This window comes from Trachemys scripta, chromosome 3 (assembly GCF_013100865.1).
Source record: "Trachemys scripta elegans isolate TJP31775 chromosome 3, CAS_Tse_1.0, whole genome shotgun sequence".
NCBI lineage: Eukaryota > Metazoa > Chordata > Testudines > Emydidae > Trachemys > Trachemys scripta.
The window spans coordinates 91,212,979-91,227,541 of record NC_048300.1 but is presented as its reverse complement, the minus strand read 5'-3'; positions in this window follow the sequence as shown (position 1 = coordinate 91,227,541).

The following is a 14,563-nucleotide window of genomic DNA, read 5'->3' as shown; positions in this document are numbered from 1 at the left end:
TCTAACTAGTAATCACAAATATTACATAAGTTCAGTGTGGGTGAGTTATTGTTATTATGGGTACATTCTCTTTTTGACAGCGTATGAGCTGGAGAGCTGCATGCTATTATTTATCAAGAACTTTGTGACATAAAGGTATCAGTTAGTAGATGAAATGATAGTTTGTCTTAATAACCTTGACAATCTGCATCTTCTCTGATGGGTTAATATGTAATTCCAGCTTTTTAGGAATATAAATGTCTAAAGCCACATTTGGCTTTCTATTACACTGTTGTCAATCTAAAACCAATGGAATTACTTGGGATTTACACTGCTGTTGAGTAGAATTTAGCATTGGTGCCTCAACTGGAATGCTCAGACGTAATTCTTTTAACTTAAATGTGCTTTCATGAAGCGGAGCACAGACATGATAGCCAGCCCCTTGACTTTTGTACAGCACATAATGTAGCCACTTATAAATCTTACTTTAGATGTAATCCTGTCTGATATTGGCAGTTCCATTTTTTTAAAATGTGTTTATCTATTGACTGAGATACACCAAATGGACATTGACTTTTCTAAGAGCAAAGTAGATGAAAGGTGTTACAGTGAATTTAATAAGCTCCAAAGGTGACATAACTTAAAGTAAGATTCTACTTTGAAAAGTGGCTCTGTAAAACTGGCAGATTACAATTGCAGATAAAACTGTTCCCATTTATAAGGGGAAAAGAATATTTCGCTTAACTACCAGCTCTCTTCAAATTCAGTGTCAAGCTGGGTACTTTCTGACTCATGATTCATTGTCCCCAGTAAAAATTCTGCCCGCCAGATTCTGCCTTTAGTTACACTCATGCCTCCGTCCACACAAGTGTCCTCAAATTCTGACCCAAATGATATTTCTATAGCCATATGGAAGACAATGGGATTGCAGGGATGTAGAGAAAAAAGATGGGGAAACTTTCAGATTTGAAAATAAACTGGGTTGAGCTATTAAACAAATTCAGTTCAAGGTTGTTCAAAATGTGTTTAGATTATGATGGTGAGAGCACCTCCCAGAACCTGCTCCTGCTCTTGAATTGGTTTCGCTCTAGATTCCTCCTTCCTAAGGACTGTTCAATGTGTATCCCCTCATCACTCCCAGCTTCTTTGCCGTCTCCTTTCAACCTCCCTCCACCCATCTTGTCTGTCTGTGCACCACTTTCCTACACACAAACACACATGACTGCAAAAATTACTTTGCAATATGAAGACAAAACTTTACCATGTGCCTAACAGCACCATTGTATGTTTCATCCTCAACAGTTGCTATGCATACATCCTTTCTTTGGGATCCTTCAGTGTACAATAGAATTACTTCATAGGGCTGTGTCAGATGTATGTATGAAAAGAAAATACAGTCCCTGATGTCCTCCAAAATATTCATATGCTTGTTACTTTCTCCCAGGTTGAACATTCTGCAAGATGGTAAGCACAGAGTCTGTGAGAATAGTATGCCATCCTTTTCCCAGCCAACACTGGATTTTCAGCCTAACTAAACAATATCTTGTTGAGGACAGAGTGCAGGATGATATGTGTTGTAATGCATTTGTACCACAGATTCATATGCAGGCAGAGGATCCGGTGTTTGTCTTTACAGACAGTACTGCAAATCTTTAACTAGAGCTAGTTGAATAATATTCACAGAGAATATATTTGGTTTTTTTTCTGTCTATTGTCAAATTATTCACAAATAGTTGTTTTAACTATTCAACCAGCTCTATACATGTTGAAATCACTAACTTGTAATTCTGAGTCACATAATTCAGTTAGTACTGTCTGTCATACTCATGGTGGAATTATGTCTATTCACAAAAGAATTGAAGGCTTTATTTTTTGTACCGTCTCTCTTTATTCATTTGCTTTCCATCTTTAGAAATACTCCTTGAGAAAGAGCTGCTGAAAGAATACTGAAATGTCCTTCCAAAAACAATATTAATACATAAAAACTGGCAAGGGTGATAGTTAATAAAGTTCTTTTAATTTTATGTAGCTACTACTCAGGGCAGGTTAGCATTTACAAAGTAAACTAACAATGTTGGCTGATAGCTCTGTAGCTGAAATCTCTTGGATCTGATGCATTTTGAAATGAAATATAAGTATATACACTAAATCCAAGTTGTATGTATGCTACTGTGTGAATTGGCTCACACTGGAGTATAGTGTTGTCACAGAAATTACCTTTACCCTACTTTCCCAAGTGTAAACAAGCTCTATATTTTTTTAAAAAAGCAATTTGGCAACAGTCAAGCTACTCCTCTCTTAGATGTAGTTTGAAGCGTATATTTATAGCTTTTGTAGTCTACCTAAGTAATGACTAACATAGCATCATCAATTTCCCATGCCCCAAGGGGAAGAAAATGAAATTTATTATATGCATATATGCATCTTGATTATGCTGGTTGGCACTGGTAATGGAAGGTAATTAGAATATTTATTGTGTTTACAAGGAATGCACCTTCAGCTGTATCCCCTTGTCAGCAAAAAGACTGTTATGCAGAAAGCATATTATAAAATGCTCTATCATCATGTCCCATATGCAGGCATTCAGCATATCACTAACAGTTAGGATCACAAGGAAGATTCTAGGGGTACTTTGATGCCTAACTACGAAGTCCAGCATTTAGGCACCACTGTCACAAAACCACCCCTGCTCAGCCGCCACTGACCCTGCCATTGTATAAGTACAGCAGCACGTGTAAATCGGCTTTGTAGTAGTCTGGATTTCATAAACAACATTTAGTTAAACTAAAGTATCCTGATGCTGTCATTAATTTGAGAGAGACAAGGTGGGTGAGGTAGTATCTGATTATGATTACCTCACCTACCTTGTCGAATATGGTGGGGCCAATGCAGCTACAACAACATTGCATACATTAATTTGAGGGCCTGTTTGGTTCAGATTCAGAAGATGCGTGACCAGAGCTGTGATGAAACCCAAAGCCAGGTGAGTTCACTAAGAACCCTTTTGGCAGATTTGGACCAGGTTTGGAGTGACTGAGTGGGCTGGAACACAGTACTCTCCAGCTAGATCTGTGAGAAATTTAGTGGTTTCAGCTTAGTTTCGCTAGTCCAAAGTAAAACTGAATGGACATGACTCCATGGGAACCACAATAGAAAAGTGGTCCGCATGTCCTCTTCTGAACCAAAAGGGCAGCACTTCACTCAGCTCTGCACGTGAATATTTCCACTACGTCTCGGGGTGCCCATAGCAGGGACAGTAGAAATACTGAGCATAGAAAGATTACAGCTCTTGCCATTTTGGTTTTAATTCAGTGGGCTCCACAAAATAAAACCATTTTTAAACAAAAATTTAGAGCTGGGATTTAATTGCCTGATTTCCATTAATTTTAAAGGGAATAGGCAACTAAATCCTGTGAGCAGCTTTGAAAATCTCACGCTATGAGTAAAATTTTCAAAAGTGACCTTCCTACGTAAGTTTCACTGAAACTCAATGGGATTTAGGCTCCTAAGTGCCTAAGTAATTTTCAAAATGGGACTTGTGAACCTGAATCTCTTAGGATAACATTTTCAAAGCCCCTATTGCTTTTCCTATTGCAAAGCCAGCCTTCCCAATGTTAATCAATGTGTTTCTGCCATATACTATTGACCCAGCCTTGCAAAAACCACCCTAAATAAATAATAGCAGCAACAGCAAAAAAATATGGACTCTCAACTCATTTTCAATAATGTGTGAACGTGCCTTTCCTTCACCCTGTTAACTTCACAACAATTGGAGGCCTGATCCACACTCAAAAGTTGGGCCAATGTAATTCTTTATTTTAGTGGCAGCAGGCATCCATCCATACCTCTCAGTCTCCCATCAAAAGATATCTGTAAATAATTTAATTTAGTTGCCCCCATACTTAACTCTATAGCATAGAATAATAGAATCATAGGACTGAAAGGGCCCTTGAGAGATCATCTACTCCCGTCCCTTCTAACCTGCTCTTAAAAACCTCCAATGATGGAGATTCCAAAATTTATTCCAGTGCTTAACCACTCTGATGGTTAGCAAGTGCTTAACCACCCTAATGGTTAGAAAGGTTTTTCCTAATGTCCAACCTTAAACCACCCTTGCTGCAATTTAAGCCCATTGCTTCTTGTCTTATCCTCAGAAGTTAAGGAGAATACTTTTTCTCCCTTCTCTTTGTAACAACCTTTTATGTACTTGAAAACGGTTATCATGTCCCCTCTCAGTCTTCTCTTCTCCAGACTAAACAAACCCAATTTTTTCAATCTTTGCTTATAAGTCATGTTTTCTAGACCTTTAATCATTTTTGTTGCTCTTCTCTGGACTTTCTCCAGTTTGTCTGCATCGTTCCTGAAATGTAGCGCCCAAAAAAGGACAAAATACTCCAACTGAGGCCTAATCAGCACGGAGTAGAGCAGAATTACTTCTCATGTCTTGCTTACAACACTCCTGCTAATACATCCCAGAATGAAGTTTGCTTTTTCTACAACAATGTTACACTGTTCAATTCTATTTAGCTTGTGATCCAGTATGACCCTCAGATCCCTTTCTGCAATACTCCTTCCTAGGCAGTCATTTCCCATTTTGTCTGTGTGCAAATGATTGTTCCTTCCTAAGTGAAGTGCTTTGCATTTATCCTTATTGAATTTTATCCTATTTACTTAAGACCATTTCTCCTGTTTGTCCAGATCATTTTGAATTTTAATTCTATCCTATAAAGCACTTGCAACTCCACCCAGCTAGGTGTCATCTGCAAACTTGTAAGTGTACCCTCTATGCCATTATCTAAATCATTGATGAAGATATTGAACAGAACCAGACCCAGAACTGATCCCTGCGGGACCCCACTCAGGAGGTAAATTGATTTAGCTATGTTGGCACCTTCTAATGTAGCTAAAACAGGGCAAGTCATTCTCTCACTGCTATCTCACGTTGCTTCAGTCCTGGAAGAACTGACCTATCTGTTAGGTTTTCTATTCTCCAATGCCAGTGGTTAGCTTGATCTGAAATCACCTGTTGCTTTAAGAGCTCTTGCAAACTCATGCAGGGTTTATTTTTGAACCACGGATTAGTGAGAAAATCTTGGGAGACTGGAGATTAAGGTTAAGCAATAAACATTTATGAATAAACCAATTACCCACCTCCTAACACTCAAACTCTTCCAAACCCTACCTCCATCCCTGGCACCTTGCTGAGGCAGATGGCACAACTGAGGTTGTGTGCCCTCCTGAGCTGAAGCATTGCAGCACTAAGGCACTGACTTAAACAAAAGTCCCCTTGCTTTTTCTTCACCCCTAAGTGGGGCAGGGTCCTCTCCTGACTCCAATCAGGCTCCGTGTTCCCTAGTCTGGAATCCTCCTGGGGTCTCAGCTGGTTCTCCGTAGCCAGTGCCAGGTTGGATCCCTCTCTCTACTGGATGCTGGTCACTGGAATGCTGGAGCTGCCTACTCTATGCAGCTGAGCCTCAGAACAGTGAAAAAAACTCCCATAGGAGGAAGTGGGAGTTTAGCAGTGCAGCTCTCTCTCAGCGTCCAGACTCAAAGTGAAACTAAAGATGCTTTGTAATGTCAGGCTATTTTCTTGCTGGGGAGTATGCAGCCTTGGTTTGTCATTGGTCCGGTGGACTGTTTATTCAGATCACCCGGGCAGAAGCCTCCCTATTGGCCCCATAAGGAGTCTCTAGTTCCTTCTGTCCCTACCTCTAACTAAGCCTGGTGGTCAAACTACCAGGAGGTTAGAGGGCTTTGGTGGCCATGTAGAGACCCCCTATAGGCTCACACCAGAGCTTCAGGAAATGGCAATCTCCAAGTGAGGTTTACATAGCAAGGTTTAAATGCTGTCTGAATAGAATAGGCATGTGCTTAAGTGACTTCCTGTACTGGGGCCTACAGCAGAACATCACTGGCCCACTGCCACATTTACAAGTTTATTTCAGCTTGGTTCCTGGAGATGTTCCTTTTACTTTTCCAGTCTCTTCTCTGTAGTAACTGCAATGGATGATGGGCACCTGGCGTGGGGATTTCAAAGGTGCCCAAATGACTCAATCCCACTGACTGTGCTCTTATTTGCAAAACCCCAATCAGGGCTCCTTTTTTCTTGGTGCTGCTACAAGTACTGACAAGTGGAGAATGTGGATCTTTGCAAAGTCCCCTCTAAACACAAATTAGAAATCTTGTATTTTAAATGGTTAAGAACTGCACTCAGTAAATCATTCTGACTGAAGAACTGTGTCAATCAAAATCAAGGCCTTCCTCACAGGGCTTAGACATGCTGCTTTACATGATTGTAAAATGGTTAAAATTGTGGGCAGAAGCAGTGTTCGCTGATTTTACACTGTGTTACAATGATGACCCATGAAAACTTGCCATTTACCTTAGATCAGTGGTTCTCAGCCAGGGGTATGCATAACCTGGGGATATGCAGAGGTCTTCCAGGGGGTACATAAACTCATCTACATATTTACCTAGTTTTACAACAGGCTACATAAAAAGCACTACCGAAGTCAATACAAACTAAAATGTCATACAGACAATGACTTGTTTAGACTGCTCTATATACTATACACTGAAATATAAGTACAAAATTTATATTCCAATTGAATATAAATTATACAATTTATTGTATAATTATATGGTAAAAATGAGAAAGTAACCAATTTTTCAATACTAGTGTGCTGTGACACTTTTGTATTTTTGTCTGATTTTATAAGCAAGTAGTTTTAAGTGAGGTTAAACCTGGGGGTACGCAAGACAAATCCGACTCTTGAAAGGGGGACAGTAGTCTGGAAAGGTTGAGAACTGCTGCCTAAAATGACTAAGATGTATTTGCAGTGTTCCAAGTACTTGTCCTCAGGCTCCATCAAACCATACGTAAATGCATGCTCCAGAGCTAAAGGCCCTCCACTGAGAATGCCCTGACCCAGCCCTGGATACACATATTTAGAGGGAGATTTTCAAAGGCAAAACTCCCATTGAAACTTTCAGCTTGTGGCCCTCAGGTGATACCATCTACCTTGTATAACGTGGGGTGGGTGTGGTGTTCTCTATGGGAGCCAAGACCAAATTATGAAAGGCTTTTGTAAGGAAAAGCCAACACCTCTAGAGCTAAATAAATGTTTGCAGTGTTCTGGTAGCCAGAAATAAATAACACTTTTGGAGCAGCACCAGCCCAGCCAGAGCTTTGGGACACAGTGTGCCTCAGGATAACAAGACAGCATTTATTTACAATGCCTCCTAAGCCTGCACGGCTCCTTTGGGGACTAGGGGTCAATATACACTCCATTCTGAGGCCTGTCATCTCTGTTGTTCAGCGCTAAGGGAGAAGGTCATGCCTCTGACTTATCCCCAAGCCTTTTGGGTAGCTAGTTCAGATGTTGACACTAGTACTGAGTAGGCTTTCTGCTCAGGAGATCCCAGAGTTGGCACTTGTGATGGGGGGGAGGGCACAAGGAGGCACACAGGGGCTAGCTACAGTCTGGCTCTTTGTATGCCTAAATCACTGTTCTTTATCTCATTCTAAGTAAATTAGCTTTGGTCTACTATCAGATCATGTCAGGAATCTAAAAGTACACTAATTAAATGCATAACTATATATTACTCGCTATTGGGGTGACGATGAGATGCCAGGGTGGTACAGCTTCATAGTTACTGCGTGAAACTGTACTAGCATTATAACATATGTCTCCAGGCAAAACTTAAACAGCAAGTGTCAGATTCTGCTTTCAATTACCCTGCTGTAGGTGAGATGGCACTCAATGGAATGGTGCTAGATTTACAGAATTTGCCCCTCCTTTTTTATAACTCAATCACAATACTATGTGACATGTCTCAAGTTACTGCAACATCTTGCAGGAGTCTTTCAAGAGGTCATGACAAGTTTCCTCAAGTTATCACTGAATATGACACGCTTTACAAATTAGAGAGACAAGGTGGGTGAGACAATATCTTTTACTGGACCAACTTCTGTTGGTGAGAGAGACAAGCTTTTGAGCTTACACAGAACTTACAATGAGCTCTTCTTCCGGAGAGTTCTTCAGAAGAAGAGCTCTGTGTAAGCTCCAAAGCTTGTCTCTCTCACCAACAGAAGTTGGCCCAATAAAAGATATTACCTCACCCACCTTTTCTCTCTAGTATTCTGGGACCAACGGCTACAACAACACTGCATGTTTCACAAATGTTAACCTATATGAAAGTTTTGCCCTTGAGAGCTTTGAATTTTCCTATGGATTTTGAATTTTCCTGTTTACAGGTGTAAAGAGAAACCAATATGCTTATTTCTGTCTTCTCTTATATATTTTATAATAATGTGAAACAATAAATAAGCTGCTTTATGGTTCACTGCTCAGGTAAAATACTTTAGAGCACTTCTCATAATTCTTCTCATAAAAGTATTGTTTAATTAAAAGGTCAAGCCCTCAAGGGACTATGTGGAATAGGATTAGTTTTCCGCTTTACCTCAACAAGTTATGGAACCCATTATAAACTCAAATGAGAGGCAATAAATTGCCATCTTGATATCCATTAACTTAGCTTTGAAATCGTGACTCAATTTACTTCAGCCAGCATTAAAATGTTGGTCATTATTTTCTATGAAACTAATTTGTAGATCAGCATGATACAGTATTTTAGTAATCCAATGATCTAGCCTATTAGAGCCTTGACTGCTCCCAGATGTCTTGCTTTAATTCCTAGCCTTGCTTTTTGCATCAACAGTCCGCTCTTAAAGAGAACATTATTTTTAACTCTACCGTACGCTGGCAATTGCCTTTAAAAACTTGAGAAAAATGGCTTGTGTGTTTCCTATAGCCAGGATCGATTCCTTCCATTGTTTGTTAGTCACTTTCAGTATTAATATATGTCTCATTACACTTTTTTTTGCAGGTATTTTGCTTCTGAGACTAACTCCTTTAGTGCAGTTTGCAACAACCTCTTGACATCTGTAGGAAAGTACCACAGGAGACACAGCTGTAATGAACTTGAATCATACTTCAGGGTTAGACAACACAAGATAAAATCAAATCACTCTTCATCTACAAAGCTTTATTAAGGAATCTTATCTTGAATATATGTGAATAAATCTCATTTAATCAATTCCCTGCTGTTGCAAGGGCCTCAGTCCTGGGTGCACTGTGGAACCCAATAGCTTAGTCTCCTGAGGGTTGTAATACTTTACTCTAATTTCACATGTTGGATCTAGTGTGCAAGTGGCTGGATGGTGTGAAAGCAGTGATCTACAGGAAGTCAGACAGGTGATCTGGTGGTCCCTTCTGGCTTATAGCACTATGATTCTATGATATTTACCAAAGGAGTGTTTTCTTTTCTTTGCGCTGCATCTCCAAGGAAATGTAGTTTTATACTCCCAGGCTTTTATCTTGTGGACCCTTAGTGAACCCAGCATTTGGAACTACTATTCGGGCTCAGGATCTGAAAGGGGCAGAAGCACAGTTATAGTGGTCATCATCCAAAGTCAGTATTTACCAAAAATTACTACACCCCACTGTTATGCTTCTTCATGCTTAAATAGTAGCCCTACACTTTCAGTCTGAATTACGTTTTAGACATAAGGAAAAAAACACAAGAACAAAAATAAATTCTCCTTGAGACAACACAGTATATGTCCCCTCTGAAACATTTTATCAGCAGTGTCTCATAAAAATGGCAGCTGTCCCTGCAGACAACCAGACTCTTTAGAAATGTAAAGGCATGGTACACATTAAAAAAGGCATAAGACTGACATAACTACACAGTCTATATGAGAGACCATGGTTATTTCTTATTCCAAATATAGAGTCATACTTCAGTATCTTCGATACTGCCGCCTGGGAACCATTGGTAAATATGGACTTTTAACAGCAGCCACTGTACGGATAGTAACATCATGTCACCTTGGCTACTATTTCAAAGCGTCTCAAAATGTGGCCTATGGATCAGTGGTCAAGATGAACAGGGGAGCCTGATCCAAAGCCCAATGAAGTAAATGAAAAAACTCCCCTTGATTTCAGGCTTTGGATCAGAACATGGAAGCTGAACTTAAAAACTTGTTTTTCTACTGGTTTAAATGGTATTTCCCAGTCTATGCACAGGAACTCGCTCAGACAGTGGTAGAAATGGTTGAAACCGAAAAAGTTTGATCAGTGTATGAAACAGAGTGATAACATTGTTCACATAATAACCGCAAGCCAGGTGGGATGGGTTCCTTTAATAAAGCATCTAATGTCAAAACTTTACATCTGCTCTCATGACTCTTCTTTTGATCCAGAACATGTAACCCAAGCTGACCCAAATGGCCATAACTACCAGTATACTTACAGTTGGAAAAATACAGAATACGAATGGTAGGTCTCAGAAGCAGTTTTTAGTCCACGAAAGCTTATGCTCTAATAAATTTGTTAGTCTCTAAGGTGCCACAAGTACTCCTGTTCTTCTTTTTACAAAGAATACAGTCGGTCTGTCAACTTCTAGCACACAGCTACTGAAACGAAATTATCATGCTGGTCCAACTTTCCTATGTCTATAAAATAGATCATTTTCATCAACAGCTCTTTACATTCCTGATTCTCCATCCATGAATGAACACTTGGATGACTGAGATGCATAACATATTCAGGAGTTTGGGAGCTCGTGCTAACATCAGTACAACATGAACAGGAGTTCTGAGGTAAACAGGTTTTAATATATGAAAGGCATTTTTACTACAAAGTCTTAATCTCGCAATATGTAGAGAGATCCAGATACATAGATTTGTTTCCTTTAAATCTGCCAGCAGTTTCTAATAGGTTTTGTTGCTTGGCCATTGCTCAAAATATATGCTGGTACAAACTGAAAAATTATTGCATGAATAAATGTGCTTATTATACAGTATGTAATGATGGGTGAAGCTAAGAGACTGCTGAGTTCAAAAGCACCCTACAATTTAAATAAAGCAGTAATGATCTGCAAAAGAGCAGTAAACAATTTTAAAAGTCCAAATTTGTTTGGTTAATGGGAAGTGACTCCATGTGTAATAAAACAATGTTTAATAAAGATTAATTTACATATTGAAGCTGAAACAGATATTACAGATGTCCTCAGATTCTCAGGCCCTGATCCAAAGCCCATTGAAGTCAGTGAAATCTTTCCATTTGACTTCAGTAGGCTTTGAATCAGACCCTTAGTTCTCCAAGCCTGGTTAGAGTCTATTCATCAATCTGGCTTCTGGTAAGGACTTGTATTCACTCCCAGGTATATGCCCTTTTCTTTCTATTATTTTCCTAAAGCCCCGTCCCCTTCTCCCTATGTGCTTTCAGAGCTTATATTGACTCACTGATTCTATAAACTGATCCTTCTTTATTGACTTTGAGGACATGTGCCTTTGTCTCTGGATTTCTCTCTCTGACGCTACTGGGCTCCTCTCTTCACTCCAGGTATTTTTCTACACTAACATTGTCGAAGCCACTTAGGAAACCTCCCTCTGTGTCTTTCAGATATTTTTCTCCCTCTTGCAAATCTTCCCTAGTTCTACTTCAATCCCCTTTTGGCATTCAGGTCACCCCCCATTCTCCTTGCATTGACAGAATTCCACCCTAACTTGGTGCCTGGAACAAAACTCCAGTAGGGGATTGTGTGTTATTTTTTTCTTATCCTGTCATTTATTTCTGGCAATTGCTTTGTTTTGTTAAATTAACTATTACTTGACTGTAGAAAATGGGCTGGGGTATTTTCCTTTTCCTACCATAGGAAATGCTACAGAAATGGGCCATAAATGACTAGCAAAAATGCACCTCCTAACTCAGCATATCTGCTCCCAGGATATCTTCAACATCATAATGTGCTGACTTGAGTTACTACTTGCTGCTCCTGGTAACAGTGCATAGCCAGAACTGCTAGGAGAGAGTGAGCTAGATTCTGTGCTCACTCATGTTATCTGCATCCCCTAACTTATATCCAGCTGCAGAATCCTTGTTGATGATGCGCAAGCCATGCAAGCAGCTTGACTTTCATAACTCGCTTGAAGCTTGCTGGGCTGGCAATTAGCACTAAACAAAGAAGCATATTTTCACTTGATAATGGCTAATTGGGAAGATATGCTTAGGAAGTTAGATACAAAAATTGAACCCAATATATGATTGTTGCAATGCCACTTTTCAGAGTAGTGCCACATTCTATGGACCACATATTATAAGATAAATGTTATTATTGTTGTCACATGATTGCCATAAATAATAATAAATAATCCCATTTATTTGGAAAATGGTTCAGAGTTTGGTTTCAGTTCAGATAAAGGCTCAACATTTCTGCAAGGAATTCAAGAGACTGGGACAAGGTTCTAATAACATTGTCAGGTAGTGAAGTCAGAGAGATTTCTGATTGTTCTATCTGGTATGGATCCAAATGCCGTAGCAACAATATATATTGTTCTGGCACTTTTACAGTTCTGCTCTGAAGTTTTCAAAAATGAAAAATAATGGATGAAAAGGCTAATGGGAATTGTGAGTCTCCAAAATAGCTGACTTTGAGTTGTGGGTGAACATTTGGGGATGAAAGGTTGAAACAAGGGAAAAGTTGTTATTTTAGTTAATCAGCTTCCTCAGTTCTACATCTCTTTTATGTACTTGGTCCTGTGGAGTGGAGGAGTGGAGTGGAGATTTGGGACTGCACCTGCCTCCTTCTTTTGAAATGCATTTCATTCTTTGCCTCTTTATATTTTTTGGAAGATGATCTCTTCTGAATTGTTTCACTGAAGAATGATCTGGAAATGTCCCTCCCCTCACCCCTGCCCATGCACAGGCCAAATATAGAATAATCTTTTTGCTTTGCTGTTGCTTTTCTTGAGCAGCAACAGTAAAAGTCAAGAGGGCCCTAGAGCAAATCAAGCAGTTTAAGTGTACAAGTTAAGCGTGTCTGTGACAATGGCAAACCAGGGGCCAACTTGTTCCAAAGACCTAATTCCTCACTTGAATTCTGACAAATGCACAGCTGGAATCAGTCTGGTTCATCTCTATGTTAGTATTGCTAAAATAGGTATTAGACTTATAAAAATGTGTTTAGACATTTTTGAATGTCCGCAAGTTCCTGCCTGCATAAATCTAATTGATAACATCTGGACCCCATATTGTAAGGTACTATTTAAATGTATGTATTATGAGCCTCTGTGACAGGGTAAATCACCAGACAAAGGAGAGAGACATTAATTAGTGTAAAGTGCGGATCTCCAACAGAACGTGTGATGTCCCGCCCCACAAGGAAGGCCCTCCAACACCAAACATATTATTGTGGAACATCCAAAAGGACAAAAGACTTAGGTGCAGGGGAGAGCAATCAATGAAGAGGAGTTGTGCAAATGAATTCCTTCCAGCAGCTGAATTTGCAGCTCAAAGTGCAAGAGGGGAAGGGAATAAAAAGCTCTAACAAGGGAGAACTGTAGCTTTATGCAGCTTGGACTCTGAGGGCCAAGGATTACTAAGCATAAGCAAAAGCTCCCCAGTGCTTAGTCTGGATTAGCCCTCAAGGACATAGAGAGCTTGCTTGTTATAGACGCTTCTATTATTTTTTGAAACTTAAGCTTGGCACTCATTTGTGTGTATATACAGTGCTTAATTCATAATGAAAGAGGTGTTGGGGCTCAGCCCTGGCAAACCCCAGCACAAATTAAGCACTGTCTGGGTGGCCAGAGAGTAGCAGCTGCTGGCATGGTAGGGTGTATTGCCACCCTTACTTCTGCGCTGCTGCTGCTGGCTGCAGCACTTCCTTCAGAGCTGGATGGCTGGAGAGAGGTGGCTGCTGGCCAGGAGCCGAGAGGTGCTGGGGCTATGAACTGCCAAGCCTAGAGGTGCCGGGGCTCAGCCCTGGCACAAATTAAGCACTGTGCATCTATGGAGATGTACCTATCTCATAGAGCTGGAAGGGACCCCAAAAGGTCATCAAGTCCAGCCCCCTGCCTTCACTAACATGACCAAGTACTGATTTTTGCCCAGATCCCTAAGTGGCCCCCTCAAGGATTGAACTCACAACGCTGGGTTTAGCAGGCCAATGCTCAAACCACTGAGCTATCCCTTCCATATCTATGTTTACCTTCTCCTATATAATAAATCTTAAGATAATTTATTATAAGATTGGCTACTAGCATTGTCTTTGGTGTGAGAACTAAAGTGCAATTGCCTGGTGTAAGAGACTTGTCCTTTGGGACTAGGAATCATAGGTGCCGACTCTGTGGGTGATCCAGGACTGGAGCACCCATGGAAAAAAATGGTGGGTGCTGAGCACCCACTGGCAGCTCCCCTATCAGCACCTCCCCCACTCTCCCTGCCCCCAGCACTTCCCGCTGGCCAGCAGCCATGGTGATCAGTGCCTCCCCCTCCCTCCCAGCACCTCCTGCCTGCCTCGAATCAGCTGTTCTGCAGCATGCAGGCAGTGCTGGGGGGGAGGAGAGAGGAGCGAGGGTGGGGTACACTCGGAGAAGGAGGCAGCACAGGGTGGGAAGAAGTGGGGTGAGGGTGGAGCAGGGGCGGGAAGAGGAGGGGCGGGGGTGAGGGTTGGGGAAAGGGGTGGAGTGGGGGCGGGGCCTGGTGCCCCAGCACATTCAAAAGTCAGCGCCTAT